The sequence below is a fragment of the Protopterus annectens genome, chromosome 13.part0 (genome assembly GCF_019279795.1).
Source record: "Protopterus annectens isolate FY-2018-M chromosome 13.part0, PAN1.0, whole genome shotgun sequence".
Lineage (NCBI taxonomy): Eukaryota > Metazoa > Chordata > Ceratodontiformes > Protopteridae > Protopterus > Protopterus annectens.
The window spans coordinates 155,747,709-155,770,625 of record NC_056747.1 but is presented as its reverse complement, the minus strand read 5'-3'; the positions used below and the strand labels follow the sequence as shown (position 1 = coordinate 155,770,625).

General features: G+C 39.6%; 1 protein-coding gene across 1 annotated transcript in view; it reads left to right on the top strand.

Annotated features, from left to right (window-relative positions):
• CPAMD8 (C3 and PZP like alpha-2-macroglobulin domain containing 8) overlaps positions 1-22,917 on the top strand; it is a 7,231,600-nt gene that overhangs the window by 5,710,076 nt on the left and 1,498,607 nt on the right. The gene's annotated exons all lie outside the window — the stretch shown is intronic.

Here is a 22,917-nt window from a genome sequence, read left to right as displayed (position 1 = left end):
TGACTGGGAGAAATGGAGAGAGGGTAGAGTGCCATTTTACTGATACCTGTTAGATAGGTAGCTTTTGAACTATAGAAGGGTGGACTGAGAGAGATGTAATACGGGCATTTGAATTAGAGGTTTGCTGTGGCAAACTGTGGTGAAGGCTTTAAACAAGTCTAGAAATGAGGAAGAGACTAGTTTCTCGTTATCTGTAGCTCTTTTGATACTACATATATAGATTAGAAGTGCAGTGTTAGTACTGTAGGAAAGAACATAAGCCATGTTGTGGGTATAGGAGTTCTTCCTGAAGGCGATTGTCTAGCAGTTGTTTTTGAATACATTTTTTTAAGTATTTTGGAGGGGGGATAAAGATTGCTATAGGTCTAAAGTTAGTAATATCTGCTGAATTTCCTCCTCTGTGCAGAGAGAGAATGTGTGACATTTCCCAGAGAGAGAAGGGAACATGAGATTCCTGGATTTTTCTGTTTATAAGGATTTAGCATAGGCAGTGGTTTCAGCTACTGTTTTATGGTATTCATTTGGAAGGTCATCAGCTGAATTAGAGCATGGTTTGAGTTTGTTTGAGTAGTTTTATATAGGATGGTGGACAAAAGTTTGAAGGTGAAAGTGGATGTGGTGATAAGTGGCTATTGGGCAGGGTTAGGATTAGATGTTGGGGAATTCTTGGTTAGGGATGCTATAGTATCTATAAAATAAGAGTTGAATTGTATTGCAGTTTCTAGTGCAGTTATTGGGAGAGAGGTTAGGATTGAATTTATTGCAGGGATGCAAGATTTATTTAATAGCCATTCAGAATTGTTTAGGGTTGTGTTTATTGTTGTTAAATTTGTTATAGTGTAGTTTTTTGTCTTCATTAATTTGCTTTTTAGTATGATTATGAAGTATTCTAAAGTTTTCAATATATTGTGGTGCATTATGTTTTTGCCATTCTTTCTGCTCTTTTTTTCTCTGTCCTGCATTAGAATTCTAATCTTTCTGGATAGCCTAATTGTATTCTTTGTTTTTAGTCTCCTCTTTTAGGAGCTGCAAGACTATTTAGGATATTCATGAAAGTTTATTGAATTCATTTACAGCATCATCTAAGGGGAAGTAAATCCATTGAACCAAGCACAGCAAAACCCAGTGGCAGAAGACAGCAATAATCATCCAAGAGACGTCAATAAAATCCAAAAACGTTTAATGTAAGCGCTTTTGTAACGTTACACATTACTTCATCAGACAACCATCACAGCACCAAAGATACCTTATATATATTAAGTCATTAGTAACATCTACCAATCCTAGAACAGTAAATTCCCCCCAAAACGTTCAATTAATTACAAATCAGTTAGGAAACAGTAATTCAAAAACATTACTAGCATCTTACATTCCTAGAGCAATAAATTCCTCCAAACCATTCAGTTAACTAGAAAACATGATTTAAAGAGACATATAGTAATTTAAAACCATACTAAACCCAGTCATACTAAAAGCATACTAAACCCAGTCATACTACTTCCTAAGTTTCCTAGCTTTCAAAACAGGTTTAAGAGGGACACAGTCATTCAAACCAGATCCACGATATGTCCCCATTTTCAAGATCCACTGAAGCTTAACACTGTGTCATTCACCATATCACCCAACCTCTTGTTCTCCATCTGCACATGTAACACTTGAAATAAAAAAATGTGTGCTTCCCCTTCTGTAAGACTGTGCCTCAATAGCGAAATTACGAAAGCGCTTACATTAAACAATTTTGGATTTTATTGATGCCTCTTGGATTATTGTTGCTGTCTTCTGCCACTGGGTTTTGCTGCACTTGTTTTATAAACATGCTGTTTAAGTGGATATGTGAGATGCTTGTACAGATTGGGAGATTATAACCGAGACAGTCAAACATTGTACCTGAGGTAGTGTGTTTGCTAGAGTCTGATGCTAGGATCCAGACTAATAGGAATTTGATGTTTTGCTATAATGTGTGGGGCTATTAATTAGTTGTATGATACCAAATAAGTTCACACTAGTTGTAGGAGAGTTAGAGTTTATGACCAGTTGACATCATATCATCTAGAAGCATTATTTCTTGTGAAATTGTTACAAACATCCAATGCATGATATATTCCAGCATAGCTGTATTGTCAGCAGAGGGATATAAAGAATATTAATACATAGATTCTGTCCATAAGTGATGTGGGTGCCAGGACAAGTGTAAATTTCCTATTCCCCATCCACTGGTCTAGGTTGCACTTAAATTGGGTAATAAATGAACTCAGTTTCACATGGATGGGAAGGATGTTCCATAGGAGCAGCAGTCTGTGGGACACACATCTGTGTCTCCATCATATTCTCTTTAAGTCACAGACAAAATTCAGATCCCTAGACTTTGTATTTCTTGCACTGTTTGACCTATAAATGTATAGGTAATTCATAACTGTGGGGTTTGCAAATGCCTTGTAAGCCAGCTGTAGATCACCCCTCAGAAATGTATAGGAGACTGAGCAGAGGGAAGGGGCTTAAAGATGCTCTTCATAAGGCAGGTTTGTTAAGTTTTGTATTATCTTAAATGAATTGTCTTATTATTAAATATAGCTGTTCATAATTGTTTAATTTCAGTAAGGTTATAAGAAGCTGTGCTGAATCGAATTTTGGTATTGGTTTGTTGTAAAGGGAAATGTGGTAGTTGTTGGGAAATATTTAAGCAGTACCACCACCTTTCCTCTTTCATACAATCATTATGGATACTATTATAGCTGGGAAGTTGTAGAATAGTGTGTATTGTACCTTTAAGAAGCATTTCCAAGGACAGCACGTGCATATAAATAGGAAGCACATGCTAGTTTCAGTGCCTTTTTGAGAGTGCAGCCAGAGGGTGAACATGTATCAGTGTGATAGCTAGTTTGGTTATAAGTTTATCTAAGTTAAACTTATTAAGCTTTAGTTCTGATGTGTTTGTACATAATAAAGCTGCTTGAACAGAACCCATAGATGTTCGTCTGTTTTGTCCTGATCAGATGAGCGAAATGGAGTCAGAACCGTGATTTCGGAGACTGCTTTTCAGAGCTATGAGGTGAAGAGTTAACAGTGAAGGTAAACTAAGTGAACTGAGTACAAAAAAGGGCCAGAAACTAACTAAAGGTAATGAAAACTTACGCAAATGATTTATTTTATTAAAAAGATAAAACGGAACATTACAAGGGCACAGAACACATTGTTAAGCAAACGAGAGGCACACAAAGTTTATTAATTAAACAAAATGTTTGAAATTAAGATATCTGATAAAACGATTATCAGAAAAGCACATAAGGGGTTTTGAATTCCCTCGTAATTGCAAAATGAGCATATTTAAAGTAAAATGAGCATGTTTAGAGTAAAACGAGCACAAGAAAAGTATAATGGGCATGAAAAGAGATTAAACAAGCCAATTGAATATAATAAATGGCAAAAGGGACACATTAAGCATAAATAAAACAAGGCAACTGCATGTTTTTGGGCAAATTATTGTGTTTTGGCATAAACTACTATTTTATATTGATTGAAGCTGTACAGGGCATAACTAGTTATTCAAAGTAGCTGACACTGTGTAAGAGTGCTTACAGTGTATGCTTATTACTGTGCATTTATTCCAAAGAGTTTGTGTGCAAAGTGCATCTGTTTTGTAAACTGCCGTCCAGATACAACCATTTCAAAAAGTTTCTTGTGCTGGGTGTGTCTATCCACAGAGTGCCACCATTACAGGGTGTTTTTTGCACTGTACAGAGTTATTTAGCAAAGTACAGCCATTTTGGGAAAGTTTCACTGTGGTGTGTATTGTTTATTCGCAAAGTGTAGTTACTTCTAAATGATTTTTACTCTGAGCTGCTTCTGCCTAGTTTATTCCCACAATGCAGTTATTTTGAAGTGTTTCTTACACTGTTAAGAGGTGATTTCTTACAGTACGGTGATTTCAAGAGTATTCTTGTGCCCAGGAGACTTATTTCGCAAAGTTCAGTTATTCAGATGCTTATTGTGCTATTGGGCATAGTTACAAGAATGGGCATAAATTTCTGGCATATGTATATGCGTGTGTGTTTGTGCATACTTACAAAAGCCTTCACTGGTATGCGTTAATAAGCCAGAGGCATTCTGCAGACCAGGTCCATTTGTATTTAATCAGAATATTGCAGAGAATTGGAGAATATTTGGGCAAGAGTACGATATTTTTATACAAGCAGGTTATTCTGACAAAGATGCATGCACCAGGCATTAATTTTGCTAAACCTAGCTGGGTCAGAGGCCATTGACAGAGGGCGTTTATGTATGCACCAGCAGTGTATGAAGGAGAAAGGGGAAAACCATCATATTGTCATACAGGCTGAATCAAGGGAAGACCCCGAGTGTTTGAAGCGCAAATTCAGGGAAATGTGCAACCCCCAGACAAATGTTACATTAGAGAGGAATTTGTTTTACACAAGAGATCAAAAGCCAGGAGAAACCTTTGCAGCTTATATTACTGACCTGAGAACCAAAGCTAAAATGTGTAGGTTTGGTGATTTAAAAGATGAATTAATAAAGGACAGGCTTGTGTGTGGTATTAGTGCTGCAGTGAGAAGGATTCTTCTTTATGACAGTGATTTAACGCTGGGCAAAGCTATTGAGATTTGTCAAATCCATGAAGTTACAGAAAGTCACACAAGTATGCTTGCAAGTTGTAAAAGAGCATGGTTTCAGTAGGCTCCAGAGCAAATGTAGATAGCATACAACACTTGGCTAGCAGGAGCAAGCCTAAGCATATGGCAGCTGTAACCTCTGCGGGTGTGGCAGGTAAAACCCATAGTTTTCCAGCAAGTTCTAAGACTAGTTCAGTGAAAAGGATATGCTCAGTGCAGTACAAGGGTGAGTCAGCAAAACTCAAATCAAGAATTATTGTTAACTGTTGAAACTGTGGTGCCAGTCGTGAGTCTAAAAGAGAAAAGTGCTTAGCATTTGGTTGGCAATGTCACAAGTATAAAAAAAGGAACCATTTTCAAAAGTTTTGCAAATCAAGTAAACCTCACACAGTTATAAAAGAGAGTCTCTTAAAAAATCAAGTTGATCATATAGAGAGCTGCAACCCTACTTTCTGTGTAGATGGTGCATCAGTAATTGGTGAAAAAGTTGATGCAGTAAATTTATTTTGGCAAAAAATGAAGTGTTTTGTACTGTCCAGATCAATGGTAAAACCTCAAAGCACACACTGATTCAAAATGTATTGTTAAGTCAGCAGACACATTTGCTAAGGTGAGAGCCGGTGAGCAACTTAATGTGGTCAGTTGTGCAAAACTTGTTGCTTATGGAGGTGAAGAAATTCAGACTGAAGGCTCAGTAGTGCTTTCATGTTATTTGGCTAGGAACTTTACTATTCTATGTAGTCCGAAGACCTGTGCAGTCATTATTGGGTCTCAGAGACAGTTTGAGAATGAATCCTCTTTCCTTTACCAAAGAAGGTCATCATATAAGCACATATCCCATTTCCAATTTTACTGATGCTGTTTTTTTCAGAGTATGCTGATCCTTTCGATAACAAGTTAGGCAAACTTCCAGTTGTGTAGTCTATGAAGTTAGACTAAGAGGTCAGTCCAGTGGTCAGACCAGCAAGAAAAGTTCCAGTAGCTATGCAGAATAAAGTCAAAGCTCAGACTGATAAAATGGTACAGCAAGGTGTAATTTGTCCAGTTACAGAACCTACTGAATGGGTTTCCACGGTAGCTGCCCACAAAAAAGGCTGAGATGAAATCAGAATATGCATTGATCCAAGAGATTTGAACAAAGCATTAAAGAGACTTTATCATCCTATGTGTACAGTCGAGGAAGTTGCAGCCCTAATACCGAATGCCACTGTTTTTTCTGTTTTGTATGCAAAAAGTTCATTTTGGCAAGTGATGCTTGATTGCATATCTTAAGTACTGACTACATTCAGTACCCCATTTGGAAGATATAGCTTCCTTAGGATGACATTTGGAATAAATTCTGCAAGTGAAGTCTTTCAGCATGCAGTGGAGCAATTTTTTTCAGGTTATCCTTGTGCCAAAATAGCAGATGATTTAACAGTTGGAGGCAGTGGTGTAGCAGAGCATGACAGAAACCTTAGGAAAGTTCTAGACAGAGCACACTAAGTGAACTTGAAGCTCAGAACTCTGAAGTGCAAATTCAGAAGTTACATATGTATGTCATTTATTTACTAGCACTGGCTTGCGACCAGACCTGTCCAAGCAAGCAGCCAGTCTTGAGATGCCAGCACCAGATAATGTTCAAGCTGTACAACATTTTCTTGGTATGATCAACTATTTAGGGAAGTTTATACCAGACTTCAGTGAGTTGACAGCGCCTTTGCGAGAGCTAATGTGCAAAAATGTTACATGGTCTTGAATGGAACAGCACCAGAGAGCATTTGAAGACCTTAAGCAGAAAATTGCCACCCCACCTACATTAAGATACTATGATGTCAATAAACCAGTAACTCTTTTCTGTGATGCTTCAAAATTTGATCTTGGTGCAGTTATTCCTCAGTAGGGCAGACCAGTAGCGTATGCATCTAAAACTCTTACCCAAACTGAAATGCAATATGCTCAAATTGAGAGAGAACTTTTGGCAATAGTATTTCATTTCTTAGTCCATGGGAGTCCACAGAAGCTTATTTCTGATGATGGTACCCAATTTGCCAGTCAGTAGTTTCAGAAATTTGCAAAAGAATGGGATGTTGTACATGTTACTAATAGTCCAGAATACCCACAGTCAAATGGACAAGCTGAACGTGCAGTACAGAGTACAAAGCAATTATTAGAGAAGTCAAAGCATGATAATACAGATGTCTTTTTGAATTTACTCAATCTCAGAAACATACCACGTGACGATGTACTTGACTCACCTGCTCAGAGACTTCTGTCTAGGCAAACCACAACAACATTGCCTATCAGTTCTAGTTTGTTGAGGCCTAAAGCTAAGAACAGCAGAACAGTCAGAGTCCAACTCTTCAGAAAGCATTCTTTCCAGAAGTCCAGCTATGATAAATTGAGCAGATTTCTTCATCCATTGAAAGGAGGAGAGACAGGATACAAACGGCGAAAGGTTTAGACCGGTTTGGTCAGGTAACAGTTATTTGTGCCGAGCCAAGATCCTACTTTGTGGAGTTTGAGGATGTGGAGTACAGGAGAAATTTCAGACTTCTTCTTGTATCAGAATTGATATTGCAGCATTTTTCCTGTGATACAGACTGTAGATGCCTGAGCAATCCAGATGGTGTTCCTGTTGCAGAACATGTCAACTCCTACTTCTATTCCTGATGATATTCCGGATGTCCCCAAAGCTGAACATTCAGCAGAGACGGTCCCAGTTACTAGATCTAGTTCTGATTTCTGTATCACATGATTTGGTCGTATTTCCAGACCTAGTGTGAAATACACAGCAACCTGGACATAATTGTCTAGATGTATTTAGTTCTGTATAATTGCATGGCAAAGAATTATTTTGTATTGATTGCATGTCAATTAATGTCGTTAATAATACATGACTCATTTCTCAAAGAGAGAGGATGTAGAATAGTGTGTGTTGTACCTTTAATAAGTGTTTCCAAGTACAGAACCTGCATATAAATAGCAAGCCCATGCTAGCTTCAGTGCCATTTTGAGAGTGCAGCCAGAGGGTGAACATGTATGAGTGTGATAGTCTGTTTATAAGTTTATCCAAGTTAAAGTTGTTAAGCCTCAATTCTGATGTGTTTGTACATAATGAAGCTGCTTGAAGAGAACCCACAGATGTTCATCTGTTTTATCCTGACCAGATGGCAGACAAGTAACAGAGGTATAATTTTAGAGTTGTTTATGCTGGCTTTAAGCCAAGTTTTAGTTACAGCGAGAATTGCAAGCTTACATTGGGTAACCCAGGCATGTAGCTCAGCAATTTTACTTCTTATGTTTCTAACATTTGTGGCAGCAAAGGACAACCCTGTTGAGGAGGGATGTTAAAATCTTATTTCCACAAATGGCAGGCACATATTTGACTAGATGAAGTTAATACACAGCAAAGTTCCTAAAGTTAAATTTGCTTACATTGTACAAAGTCAAAATTCTCATTGAAAATGTCTCGGAGTTGCGGCAGAGCTGCAGCGGTGTTTGAGTTGAATGTAGTGATGCCAGGTTAGTATATAAAGTCAAAATTTTCATGAAAATATTTGGGAGACTTGGCCCTTGTGGCAGAGCTGCAGCAGTAACTGGGATCAAATGTAGTGACCCCAAGCTATTGTACAAGGTCAAAATTCTCAGTGAAAATGTTTGGCTGTTTGTCCCTTGTGGCAAAGCTTTAGCAGTATCTGGGTCAAATGTAGTGACCCCAGGCTCTGCTCTGTGTGGAATTAGTAACTGAGTGCTAGAGGAGAGAGTAGTGAGGGGATATTTAGCTATGCTTTCTCTTCATTATTTTGTAAGACTTTAAGTAATCATTTTCCCCAGAAATAGTCTCTTTGTAGCATTGAATCAGGTATGTTATAACAAGTAACTCTGAAACCATTTGTTTGTTTCTTAACATAAGTGTATGTGTTTCTATGGCTTAGTTGGTGTGTGTTCTACCTAAACTGCATGCATAGAGGTTAGTTTTTCTTTTTTCACTGTGTCTCTGTTGCTAAACTAGTTATAGAGGTTTGTGCTTCTTTCCATGGTTTGAAGATGTTAACATGGTATGTTTCTTCTGGTTGCTTACTAGTCTGTTTAACCTTGTAGTCTACATAATGTTTTTTTTCCTGGGTTTGAATAGAATATTTTTTTTAGCCAAAAATTTGTTTTCTGTGGAATCTACCAAAATTAGCAAATGGAGAACTTCCAAGATGACTGCCTTCTCATCAACAGCTTAACTTCAGCTCTCCTAGTGTGAAAGCGGAAACAGAGAAAAAGGAGTGCCATTGAAACTTTTTTTGGGGGGGATTAGGTTACTGGCTAGTAAGTATACTACCTAGATGCCAACAAAGAAAAAAATGTGGAAAACCTGAAAGAAAATCAACCAGAAAAGGTGAAGAGAAAACACTATCTGGGAAAGACTCTACAGCAGTTCAACAAAATGCAGTTCAAGCATCGGCTTCGGTTTAAGAGTTGGCTTCCAGAAATTTGGAGAAAAAAATAAATCAAATATACTTAGAGGTGATAAAAATAAATGAAGCATTGAAGGAATATATGAACTCAAATAGTAAAAGGATGGAGAAATAGAAGAAGCTTCATCTAGCCTTTCAGGTAAACCGATAAAACTGCAAAAGTCAAAGGATGCAAAAGAAAAATCTGGCTGAGTATGAAGCTTTTCAAGAAGAGCAGTTTTAAAAAAATAGTTAGAAGATGGCATACACAGAGAAAACCTGAGATTTTCTGCTATACGTGAAAAACTGGAAGGAACAAATTATATTAATTTTATAAAAGCACCAATAAGCAACTGGATTGTATTTAATTGAAAGGGCATATTGAGTCCATGCTCCAAACCTGGCCATGGGAAAGCAACCAGGATCTATATTAGTATAGATGCAGTCATACCAGTAGGAATAGTTGTAGGTGATCTTTTCTTTTTCTTTTTTTTTTTTTTTTTTGGTTAAAAAAACAACTTTATTAAATTATCACATATGACATAGGCAGTCTTACATTTGTATAAATGAAAAACAAACCACATTAATACAATTTTAGTTGCAAACATTATGCATTACAGACCCTATTGAGACAACTGTAGCTGCAGACATTATACATCACTTATAATATATCCAGTCATTGTCAGTTAAGTATTACATAACTCATTTAAATCCTGCCTTCTTTTAAATCTCATTCCTCCTCTGCATATAATGTTCCCACAATTCCCATTTTTTCCTTGTAGTTTGCTATTTCCTTTTTCTAAAGATCCCAATTCCAGTTGATTTATCTCTGTTACTATATTCACTTCTTCTAGTGAAGTTAATTTTGTCTTTGATTTCCATTTTCTAGTAATTGCTTTTTTGGCAGCCACCGTAATTAAACTCAGCAAGGCTTTGCTATGTCTAGGCAATTCTGATTCTGTATCATAGCTCAAAAAGATAATTTCCATTGCTCAACCAGTATCTTAGACAAAGCAGTCTGCAGGGAATCTTTAAAGTCTACCAACACATTACACTTCTAGAAAATTTGTTCCCAGGTACCTCTTTCTTCCCCATCACACCCCCAACATTTGCCATCTGCCTGAAGAAATTTTCTTTGGAGTATACTTGGAGTATAAAAATGTCTATGTAAACACTTCCAAGCAAAGATCCTAAGTCTTCTAGAATTTGTTGAATATTTGGAAGATATTTAGATACCCACCCCATTGTCTCTTTGTGAATTGCTTATCCAGTCTCTCTTCCCAATCCTTTCTAAGCTCCTCTAATTGACTCTTATAGTTATCATGCAGTATTATGTTGTTGTTGTGTCTTTCGGCTTTTCCCGGTTAGGGGTCACCACAGTGGAACTCCGGTCTGCTAAGGCAGTAGATTTTTACATGCTGAGTTGCCAGCCCTGACTCACAACCCTCAATGAAAGTATGCCCATTCACGCATGTCTCCACACAGAAGACACTCTAGCTGAGAATTGAACAGGACAACATCTTACTGTGATATATGCTCTACTAATTATTATTTTTTTTAACTGCAGCTTCTGTTTTAGATTCTATTAAAAACTGTACCACTGGTGGTCTTTCATTTAGGACCCCCATTTTTTTTTTTTATCTTTGCCTATACTCTGATATCAATCCTTGATAGGGATGACAATCTCTAACCTGCAGTCCAAATAAATTCTTGGCGTCTTCCCATTCTATTAGATTTCCCCTTCCAGTTATTTGCTCCCAATACCTTGGTTTCTTTGCCAGCTTTCTCCAATAAGTTCCACCCCCTATAGTCTATATCCCTAATTGCAGTTATCCCTGTCAGCAGAATCTCTAGTCTCCATTTTGGTGCTGGCTTAGTTCTTAAAATACTTTCTGCTACTTTATGAATATAATGTGAAGTTGTTCCGTTTATTCTCACTGATGGGTTCAGAGCCGATCCTTGGCTCCGACACGGCCGATAGCAAAGCTCAAGGTTTGCTAGTAGCTCGAGACCAAGCCCCTTATCCCACAATGCACTGCTGGAATTACCTTAGATCTAGTTTACTGTGGCAAGAGCGATATCGGTGATCCAGTTAGCTCGGACCATTTTGACAAATCGCAAGTTTAAAAAAACACTTTTTTCTTCTCTTTTGAGAGATTATTCATATTTAGTGTGTGTGTGTTTCTTGTTAAAAATAATAATAGTTTAAAGTAGGTTAGAGTGTAGTGATAGTGCCCTGTGTTGGCTTAGTTTTTCTTAGAGTTGGGCCCTTTCTTAGCCCTATTTAGTTTAACAAATTTTACTTGTTCTTAGTATATTGTTTACTGTGGGCTTAGTTAGCCCTGTATTTAACCTCTACAGGATAATTTTGTGGTGTGTCTCTTTATAATATGTCAGATGAGAGAGAAAAGTCTCACCTCAAATCGGGGTTTAAGAAATGTCCAGATTGTGGACAGAAAATGTCCATCACGGATGGACATGTCCAATGTGTTTACTGTCTGGGGGCTTAACACCTCCAAGACTACTGAAGTATTTGACACTCTTTTTCATGTAGGGTTCTCTTAGAGAGAAGCAGAAAACTCATAGATAGGGGGTTGCTGCATTATACTTTCTCTGAGGCATTGGGTAGCCAAGAAAGTGCTAGCACTTCTTCTAAATCTTCAAAATCTTCTGATTCTAAACAAACCAAGAAGGCAAAGAGATCAGAAGGTACAGGGGCATCGGTTCCACAGTCTTTGGAACAGAATGTCCCTTTGGTTCGGAGCCAGCTCCCAGTCTTGGAGCTGGTCTCTGAGGTTCCCTCATCTCCTCTGCTCCAGTCAGTACTTTCGGTGCATTCACCAAAGTCTTCGGTCAGCCTCTCTGATATGGATATGGATCGGCTAGTGCAGAAGCTTGTACGGGCACCAGGACTTGCTAAGTTGTTGTCAGCCCCGACCACTTCGTAGGAGCTGAAGACCATTGAACCGGACTTGACTTCTCCTCCTCCGAGCTGTACTGGACTCTCAGAGTCAAAGGAGCCCAAACCGATGCTTGTTGAACCTATAGAACCGAGACCCGCACTGGTGTTATCGGTTCCATCTACTCGGACGTCCTCGGCGCTGACCGACGACTCTAGGAACCGGCATTCTTCTGTCGGGTCCAGGGAGGATAGTCAGACCGATTTGTCGGTGCCGACTCTTCCTCTCAAGGCTTCGGCTCGGATGAGCTCAGCTCCTACCTCAGGCTCAGAGCCCATGGTTTCCATGCGGGAAGGTCGGACGGTCCCTCCGGATCCGTCTACCCCTTCTCATCGGAGCCATGTTGCTTTCGATGCCATGAGGAGAGTCCTGTCTCCTAAGACATCGTCGGCACCAGTTCGGGCTTCCTTCTCCCCTCAAGCTCTTGTGTCCATTTCTATGTCTGCCGGTCCCCCTAAGCGTAGAGACCCCAAGCCTCAAGTGGCCCCACAGGGCATCCCCTGCTCTTCCGAGACCTCCCCAGATCTTCCCACTGAGGAGGTACCCAGGAAGAGACTGTGCAAGAGGAGGCAGTTAGACTCCCCACAGGAGTCTTTGACATCCAACACGGACTTGGATGAGTCAGAAGGGTCCCCTTGATCCCCCTCTGAGGATATCTCCTTTGCGGAGATATTAGAGATCCTTAGTCAGAGGGGCGATTGGCAGTCCAAAACCCCTACTGAGGATGAGTCAGTGCTATTGAAGGCTTTTGGGTCTCAACCTTCCACTTCTTGGGTGTCTCCGCCTTACGATGAGCTCATGGAGCTGATCTCTCGTAAGGCATGGGAGTCACCGGAGGCCATGGAACCTGTCCCTCGGAAGCCGAATAAGTTCATTTCTGCCCCGGTGGACAAAGCCTTTTTGACCAAAGGAGTGCCTGTTGATGCCATGGTGGTAGCTGCAGCCACCAAAAAGGAAGAGTCTGAAACATCCGCATCTATCCATCCTCCTAACAGAGATTTTAGGATCATGGATAGATATGGGAAATGCATGTTTAGTTCAGTGACTTTTTCTCTGCGATCACTGAACTATTTAACCCATTTTACGAGACTGCAAAGAGATGATCTGAAAGAGCTAGGAGATATTCTCCAGGGTACGATAGCTGCAGGGGTTGCTGACAAAGTCAACACACAGCTCGCTACCCTACCCTAAACTCTGTTGTAAACTCATCCATGCTTCTCATATCTTATGCAGCTGATGGTTCGAGTAGAGCTGCTAGTTCAGGCATTGCTCTGCGGAGACAAGCCTGGATGCATCTCTGTTCCTTTGTGGAACCCTTTAAGTCTTCCTTTATCAACACCCCATTTGATGGCTCATCACTGTTTGGGCCTAAAGTAAAGGAAACTTTAACCAGGAGTGAGCAGGAAGGCAAGACCCTATCTGCTGTTGGAGTCCATTTTTCTACACCTACTTGGCCCTACCCCAAGGGCCCTAAGGGAGGGAAAATGTGGTTCCAAAATGCACAGGGAGCCTTTCAGGACACACGTGGAGAAACCCCCTCTAGAGGCAGAGGAGGGGGTTATAACGGAAAACGCCGCCCACGCGGCAGAGGGGGTCCACAGCAACAGGGTGACAGAGGCCAGTTCTCTGGTCAGCCCTACCAGTGCTCCTGAAGGGGGTCCCGGCTGTTCGGCTCTGGAGGCAGTTTGGGGTTGCTTGTCTTTGTACCCAGAAGCCTGGCTATACATAACATCAGATTCATGGGTACAAAGCATAATTTCCAGAGGATATTTCATACCGTTCTCTTCCCCACCCACTCCTGTAAGCAAAATCCCAGATGTTCCACCCAATCACAGGGAACAAACAATCGTAGAGGTCCAAAAATTGCTAGAAAAAAGAGTCATCCAGCCAGTCCCAGCAGACCCAAGTTGGATTCGGAACTTACTCAAGATTCTTTTTGGTACCAAAGAAAACACGGGACGGGAGACCTATCTTGGACCTCAGCAGACTCAACCAATTTGTAAAGAAAGAAAAGTTCCGAATGGTCATGCTTCAGTCCATTCTTCCCTTCCTAGGGAAAGGTGATTCGATGTGCTCCATAGATCTCAAGGACGTGTATTATCACATAAAGATAAACAGACGCTCCAGGGGTCACCTGCGTTTCCGTCTGGGAGCCAATCATTACCAGTTTCGAGCCCTGCCCTTTGGTCTCACTACAGCCCCCAGGGTGTTCACCAAATGTATGGTAGTGGTCACGGCTCACCTGAGGCGTCTAGGATTCCAGGTGTTTCCATACCTAGACGATTGGCTCCTCACTGCTACCACCAGGCATCAGTTGACTCAGGCAACACAATATATTCTGACACTCTGCCATCAGTTAGGCATTACAATCAACTTCGAAAAGTCTGCCTTATTGCCATCACAGCATACCGTTTTTATAGGAGCAGAGTTAGATACCTCAACCACCAGTCTATGTCTTCCAATCGAAAGAGTCTCACTTTTTCACCAACACGTCATCTCACTGGTGGCGAAGAAGAAAGCTACAGCAGCAGAGGTCTTGAAGGTACTAGGGTTGATGGTGGCAGCAATCCTGGCTGTACCACTCGCAAGGATGCATATGCGAATCTTCAGTGGCTCCTCTTCGCTCAGTGGTCCTACCAAAAGTTACCAATGCACTACATGATTCTCATCACAAATTCTTGCAAGAGAAACCTTCGGTGGTGGTTGACATCTCTTCATGTTACAGTCGGAAGATCCTTTGCCCCCCCCCCCCCCCCAGTAGCCACTGTGACCACGGACGCTTCCCTGATGGGGTGTGGGGGGGCATTTTCAGGGAAAGACTGCCCAAGGCACATGGACGGATCAAGAGTCACATCTGCATATCAATGTTCTGGAGTTGAGAGCGGTACTTCTGGTGTTGCAGTACTTTCAGGACTCTCTTCCTCTAGGGACAATTGCAATTCAGACGGACAACATGTCAGTGGTCTGGTACTTGAACAAACAAGACGGAACCAAGTCTTACTCCCTTTGTCGAGAAGCACTCAGGGTATGGCAATGGGCTGTGTCATTCCACCGTTTTCTGATAGCAACGCACATCCCGGGGAAATCCAGTGTGATAGTGGACAAGCTAAGCAGGGCAATAGTGTTGCCTCATGAGTGGTCTCTCAACCAACGAGTTGCGGATCTGATTTTCTGCAAATGGGACCATCAATACCAAATGCAAAAGCTACTTTGCCCTAATACCACCTCCGGGACATTCCCCGAGAGACGCACTCGTACATGATTGGCCTCCGGGTCTCCTATATGCATTCCCACCTATTCCATTGATACCCATGGTTTTACAGAAAGCAAAGTCGCTGGGAAGGACAGTTATCCTCATAGCTCTCTACTGGCCTCGACAGATTTGGCTCCCCTTCCTTCACCATCATCTACTGGAGGATCCATGGATCCTGGACCCAGTTCCAGACCTTCTGACACACCCATCAGGGGACCTCCATCTTCCTTGCCGTCCCTAAAACTGACTACTTGGGTAATCCACTTCCTCTAATTCCCAGGCTTCATTCGCTCTCAGATGATACAAGACAAATCCTTTTGTCTCCTCACAAGCCATCCACCAGGAAACTGTACCGCAGTAAGTGGAACAGGTTCTCAATTTGGGCCAATATACAGAAAATCGACCCTTTCTGAGGTCCTCTATCTTCCATTTTAGAATTTTTGGCAAAGATTTTTAAAGAAGGAGCAGCAGTTGCCATAGTTAGAGTCCAGTTAGCCGCCATATCAAATTTCCACCTTGGATTCGATGGGTTGAATGTTATGAGCCATAAGTTATCTAAGGCTTTTCTTAAAGGTGCCTTTCACATGAGACCTCCTGTCAAAATTCCTTATTCTCCCTGGAATTTGAATTTTATGCTGTCTCAAATTATTCTCCCCCCTTTCGAACTAGCATCTTCTTCTGATCTCAAATAGTTGTCCTGGAGGACTATATTTCTGGTAGCCATTACTTCTGCCCACAGAGTGTCAGAACTTCAAGCATTATCTGTTAGGCCTCCTTACATGATTTTCCATGCTGATAGAGTATCTCTCAGAACAAACCCCTCCTTTTTGCCTAAAGTCTGGTCTGAATCCAATATCAATCAGGTTATTGAGCTGGCAGTCTTTTTTCCCAACCACTCTAACAAATTGGAATACATGCTGCATAAACTTGATGTACACAGACAGCTCAGATTTTATCTTGACAGAACTAAGGATATTAGAAAATCAGATCAACTTTTTGTATCCTTTTCGGAAGCCAGAAATGGCAATCCAGTGGCTAAAACAACTTTATCTAAATGGTTATCAGATTGTATATCCTTTGTTTATGCGAATGCAAGCATGCCATTGACACACAAACCTAAGGCTCATTTTACCATTGCCGTTTCTACGTCTTCTGCCTTTCAAGCTAAATTGCCCCTTGACAATATTTTGCTGTAGCCACTTGGTCTAAGCCTCATACCTTTATCACACATTACAAAGTAGATAAGGCTTCCAGGGGCAGGTCTTCCTTTGGTTCCACGGTATTGAAAAACGTACTTCCATGAGCCACCCAAGATTGAGGGTGCTAGGGACGCTACCCATCAGTGAGAATAAGCGGTGAGATTTAACAACTTCACATATAGAAGTTATGTAATTACCATAACGTTCCATGTGAGTTGTTTATCTCACCTTTATTCTCACATCCCTCCCTCCTTCCCCCTCCTGGCTGACAGTGGACTTAGAGGCTAGTACCATCCTGGTTATTCAGTACTTCTTCCCCTTCGGGAAGTGCTTCCTTGTAGAAGTAAATAAAAGGGTATATATACTCACAGCAAACAAGATCTGAGGTAATTCCAGCAGTGCATTGTGGGATAAGGGGCTTGGTCTCGAGCTACTGGCAAACCTTGAGCTTTACTATCGGCTGTGTCAGAGCCGAGGAATGGCTCCAAACCCATCAGTGAGAATAAAGGCGAGATAAACAACTCACATGGAACATTATGGTAAGTACATAACTTCTTTTTCTGTAAGATTATTGTCCTACTCCATAAGGGTGTGCATCCAAAATCCTAGTTTCTCTTTGTTTCTTGAACTTCTTCCCTGTATCATCATTATCGCTTTCCACTTTGAATTATAGTTTTCTGTTTATGCTATGTATAAGAGACTTAATTGTGTTGCTCTAAAATACCCCTTCAAATCTGGTAATCCTAGTCAGCTTTGTTCTGTTGGAAGTATCAGCTTATCCAGCTTGACCCTTATGACCCTTACCATCTTCCCTTCCCAGATAAAATACTTCAGCTCTTTTTTAATTGCTATCCACAACTTCTCCTCTGGTTGATAAAATATGCCTGACCTGTGCATACATCTTCTTTCAGCTTTTCCCGGTTAGGGGTCGCTACAGCAGATCACCTGTCCACTCATGATTGGCAGTGGAGTTTTTACAGTGTTGTTTCCAGCCTGGCACCCAACCTTCCACAGAAGATGCACACACTCACACCTAGGGCCAATTTTAGAGTGTCCAATCCACCTACAGCATGTCTTTGGGATGTGGGAAGAAACCGGAGCACCTGGAGGAAACCCATGTGACCACAGGGGGACATGCAGACTCCGCACAGAAGGCACCCCAGCTGAGGATCGAACTGGAGAACCTCTTGCTGTGAGGTGGCAATGCTAACTGCTACACCACTCTGGCCGCCCTGACCTGTGCATAAAAGTAAAGGGACTAAAACATTTTAACTGCTTCTATCTTACTGTCCATATCCATATAACAAAGATTCCAGTTTCTCAGTTTTTGTATTATCTTCTGTTTAGTGTCCTCCCACATATCTTTAGCTGCCACAGTGGAGTCATTTTTAATCCATACCCCAAATTCTTCATTTTATCTTGTCCCCATAAATATGGATATTGCTGGACCAATTTTTGTGTGAGTACATAATTTACCACTATTGCCTTTGTTTTAGCTTTATTAATTTTGTATCCTGAGAAGATTTGAAACTGTCTCAAAATGTTCCACAACACTGTAATGTCCCTTTCTGGTTTTGGCAGGTATAAAATGTCATCATCTGCAAACAGAGCCAGCTTTTCTTGACTACCATACCAATTATATCCTTGAATTTCTGAGTCCCTTATTTTCTTTGCTAGTGGTTCTAAATATAATGCAAACAACAAAGGGGAAAGAGGACACCCCTTACTGGTTCTTCTACTCAAGCATAAATTATCAGAGAGGACACCACCCACTTCAGTTTTCACCTCTGATCCCTCATATGTAATCGTTATCAAGCTTATATTTTTATAAGCAAAAGCAAATACTTCCATTGTCCTGCTCTTGAAGTCCAGCTTATTCTGTCAAATGCTTTCTCTGCATAAAGACCCATCAGCAGTGATATTTTGGATCATCGGTGTTCTGTTAATGTTGTCAAATGTTTGCCTCTCCTCCTCAAAACCACATTGATCCATATCAATCAATTTTTGGCATCACTTTTGCCATTCTTTTAGCCATTATAGACATAAACATTTTATAATCATGGTTTAGTATTGAAATGGGCCTGTATGAAGCTGGGTCTGATGGATCTTTACCCTCTTTGAGTTTTACAACTGTCACCTTTTTTTTTTCCAGAATGTTGGTACTTTTTCTCCTATTAAAGTACTATTAAACAAAACCTTCCAGATCTTTATCAGTTTTTTACCTGCTAGCTTCCAAACTTCCACAGGAATGCCATCTATTCCTGGGGGCTTTCCTGTGGATTGGTTATACATCACCATTTTTGTCTCATCTCCTCCTATCCTGTTAGTAATTGAGCCTAATCTATCTCTAACCGTGGCATATTTAATTCTTCCATCAACATTTCCATTTGCACCTTTCCTTGATTTCTGTATTTCTCTTGCTTTATATAGACACTCATAAAATTTATGAAATATTTCTAGTACTTCTACAGGATCTCTTGTTATCTTCCCTGTTATCGGCTCCCTAAGCTCGGTGACAGACCTACTCCCTGCTGCCTGAGTTGTGCAAAAGTTTTTTTACTCTACAGTTATCAAAAAACTGTTTCTTGACAATCTTTTTAAACTCATATATATTATCAAGGTTATCCCTTAACTTCTGTTTAGCATTCTGCAGTTGCTCCTGTTCTTGTTGTGGGATTCATCCTATTTTGCAATTTATCAGTTCAACTAAGTAATTCTGGTTACTCCTTAACCATATTGACTTTCCTTTATTTCCACCCTTGTTTTAAACTCCACTTTAATTTTATCTCACTCCCTAGCTATAATTTTCAGAAGAAATATCTATCTTTTCTAAGAGCTCCTGAATAATTTCCAAAACCCATTCCTTAGGTTCATCTCTTTTTAACATGTTCCTGTGAAATATAAATTCTATCCTCCTAGCCCAGTTTTTGTATCTTGGTGAATATGTAAATTCACTTCCAAGTCCTAGTACTGAATTCACATCATCTGTGCTAAACATTTTCACAAATTTCTTCAAAAATCTACCCTCCTTTGTTATATTTTTCCTTCTGGGCCTACTGACACATCTTCACTGTTGCAAACCAAATTCCAATCCTAAACTATAAGTAATATTCCTTGCTGAAAGCTTATTATTTCTCTCAGAATTTTCTTAAGGTCCATTGTAGCAGTTTTAGGTGAAGTATAAGTACATGCCAGTAGCCCTTTAGTACTGCAAATCTACCATTATTGTATTTTTTTTCTGTCATTATTGCAGCTCATCTTGCAATTAAAATAAGTACTCCTCTTTTCCTTTGCCCCAGGTATTTCCCTGAATAACCATCCTCAAAACCTTTCATTATCAAATTCACATGTTCATTTCTTTCCAGATATATCTTCTGTAGCATAGTTATTTGCACTGTACATTTTTTAATGTAGTTTACTACTCTTTCTTTTTTTGTATTTATTCGTGAGACCATTCATATTTAATGACATTACAGAAAGCATAATTTTCTTATATAGTTGTTCCAATGTTTTATGTATAACTGATATTTTGTTAAATGTTTAGGTTCATTTTTTATGTTACATGCATATATTGTTTGGCAGCTTGATCTTTTATACATTTTCTTGTATCCATTTGAGCCTATGTCACATCTTACAAAACTTTTTGTTTTATTGAAAGCACTAAAAAAAAAACACACCCTGAAACTTATTAATTTAATAACACACAAAAACTATGTACATCTTCAAAATTTAAAGTTTTACCTTCCTCAGAACAACAAAAGTTCTAAACTGATAGCCACACAGACAGACTAGGGTTAACCAAAAAGAAATGTCATTCATGCTTAGGTGCATGGTACAGTCTGTGATTTTAGTAAGTGCTTATCTTTATAGCTCTTCAAGCAGAGAAAACACTTGAATGCTTTCAGTAAACACTTTCTCCAAGCCATTTCTCTTTATCAGATTGTCTTCTAGGGACATGGAAACCAGCCAGAAAAAAGCTTATAATATGCATTGTTCTTTTTCATTGACTTGATTTCTTTTAAAACTTGTTACTAGATAAAGCCAAGGGCCTTGACCCAGTCATTCCCCTATGCAAGCATGAGAAAAAAGCACACACGTTTTTCTTTTGTCATGCTTAAAACTGAACAAGGAAAAATAATGGAGAAAAATTAAAAAAAAAACTGTTTATATTAGTATCTCCATTACATTTAAAAATAACTGAAAAAAATTACTTCATAGCTTGCAAAGAAAGTTATGCACCATTAAAGTGGTACCATTAAGAAAAAAAAAATACTTAGCTAACTTTCTCCCTCCTCTTTCCCTTTCCCAAGTATTTTTCTGAAGATTAATATAATGAAGTAGGGCATATGCTTTAGAGTCCCATGCATGTTTAACAAAGTCCATGAAAATCCACTATTTCCAAATCCTCTTGTTATGACATGTTTCACAAGTATAATTATTGCTTTGTAATCCCTCATTTGTCTGTTTCCAAGTTGCATATTTTATTATCCGAACATTAATAACCTGAAGCAGGGCATATGCTTTAAACTCCCCTACAAGCTTAAAGAAGTCCAATATTTTCAGATTTCTTGTTTTGTAATGTTTCACAAATATAATTATTATCACCCCACATTTGTCAATTTCCAAGTTACTAGCTTTATTCCTCTTCATCACCATCTCCCAAACCCTGTGTCTTTCATTTCCAGTGTATTCTTGATACTTCTAGTTGACTCTTGTTTTCTTCTTTCTCTCAAGCATTTTCCATTGAAGCAATGGAAAGGATTTCATGGGCTCAGTCTGTCTGCAGTCCTTATCACAAGAAGGACAGAAAGCAGAACTACCTCCTGTTTCACAGCTCACCCTTTGTTGGAGAAACTTTTGTATTTCTTCCTTAGCATGTAGTTCATCAAAATATGATTTTTCCCTCCAGGGAAAAATATTTTAAAGATGGTTGGGTACAGCAGTTTGAATCTTATGCCTGCTTCTCGACATTCCCTAAATAATGGAATATATGTACTTCTCTTCTGCCTGGTGTACAATGAGTTGTCATTCTCCACAAACACTCTGCTGTTTCCCACTTTTAGTACTGTGTCTTCCTGCCACATTTTTGTCAGAATCAACTCCTTCTGTTGATAAGACTGCATCTTTACTGTTAAAGGTCTAGGTTGTTTTCGAGTAACACAATTTGAAACATACGCATGATGTGCCCTTTCAGTTAACAATTACTGTTGTGGAATACCAGTTCAGTTGCATATTTGTGCTTTCATTAAATGAATACAGTCTTTTCCTTTCAGTTTCTCTATTACAGCAGAAAATCTCAGGTTTTCCCTATGTGCCCTGTCTTCTAATTCTATTATTTTTTGAAACAACTCTTCTTGTACAGTCTCATATTCAGCCACCCTTTTCTTCATTTCAACTTCTGAGTTTTGCAGTTCTATCACCTGTTTAAAGCTTCTTCCATTTTTTCCAGGTTTTTTGTTTGTGTTGAAATATTCCATCAGTGTTTTGTTTATTTTAACCAGTTCCATGTGTGGCTGCTTTATACTTTTCCTGTAGGTTACTGGAAGCCATGTCTGGAACTTGCACTGCTTCTTACTGAACATCTGCAGTACTTCTTCCAGTCTGTGATTTTTCTTCACATTTTGTAGCTGATTTTCTTCTGGTTCTTTTATATTTTTCTTGGCATTCCGGCAGTGCCCGTACTAGTCAGTTACTGAAATTTACCCAGAAATCTAAGTCCACTGGCTTTCTCTGCCAGGTTTCTGTTTTCAGACTGGGGGAGCTAGAATTAAGCTGTTTCTCAGTGTGTGCCATCTTAGAAGTGTAGGAATAGTTGATCTTATCAAAACTATAGCAGTAGTGCAAAGAGCTAAAAATTGGAGACAGCAGAGTGTTTGCAGAACGAAAGATTATTCACTGTACACCACACTGAAGAAAGGCAAATTAATTCCAGCAGTGAAGGAATGTCAAGAGGCAGGTGTGAGATTCTAGCTACTGTATCCAACTGTCTGGAGGATCAGAGTATTTTTTTCTTTTGATATATAACAGGCTAAGGAAGAAATAAAAAAGTTTGTCCAACAAAAAGTGAGCCAGCAAGCAGAAGATAACTCTGGTTCTCATTCTTCTGACAGTAAGGTTCATAGAGAGACTTTGTCAGTGAAGCCTTTTCCAGTGTTACAAAAGAACAGGAGTTGACCAGAAAAAACAGGAGCACATTGAACTTGAACCAGAGTCTGGTATTGGGAAATAAACAGGAAGACCAGCAACTCTGAAATTAGTGAATAAATGGGAGACTATAAAGCATCTGTCACATTTGTAAAATAGGGCTTTGCAAAAAAAAAAAAAAAAAAAAAAGTGTCTGAAAAAGACGACTTTTGACTTTGTTAAACTTGTGGGTGGACTGTAAAGCATATAACCCACATTGCCATTGATGTTTAAAAGGCCACTAAAGAGGAGGGGGGAGTAACTGCA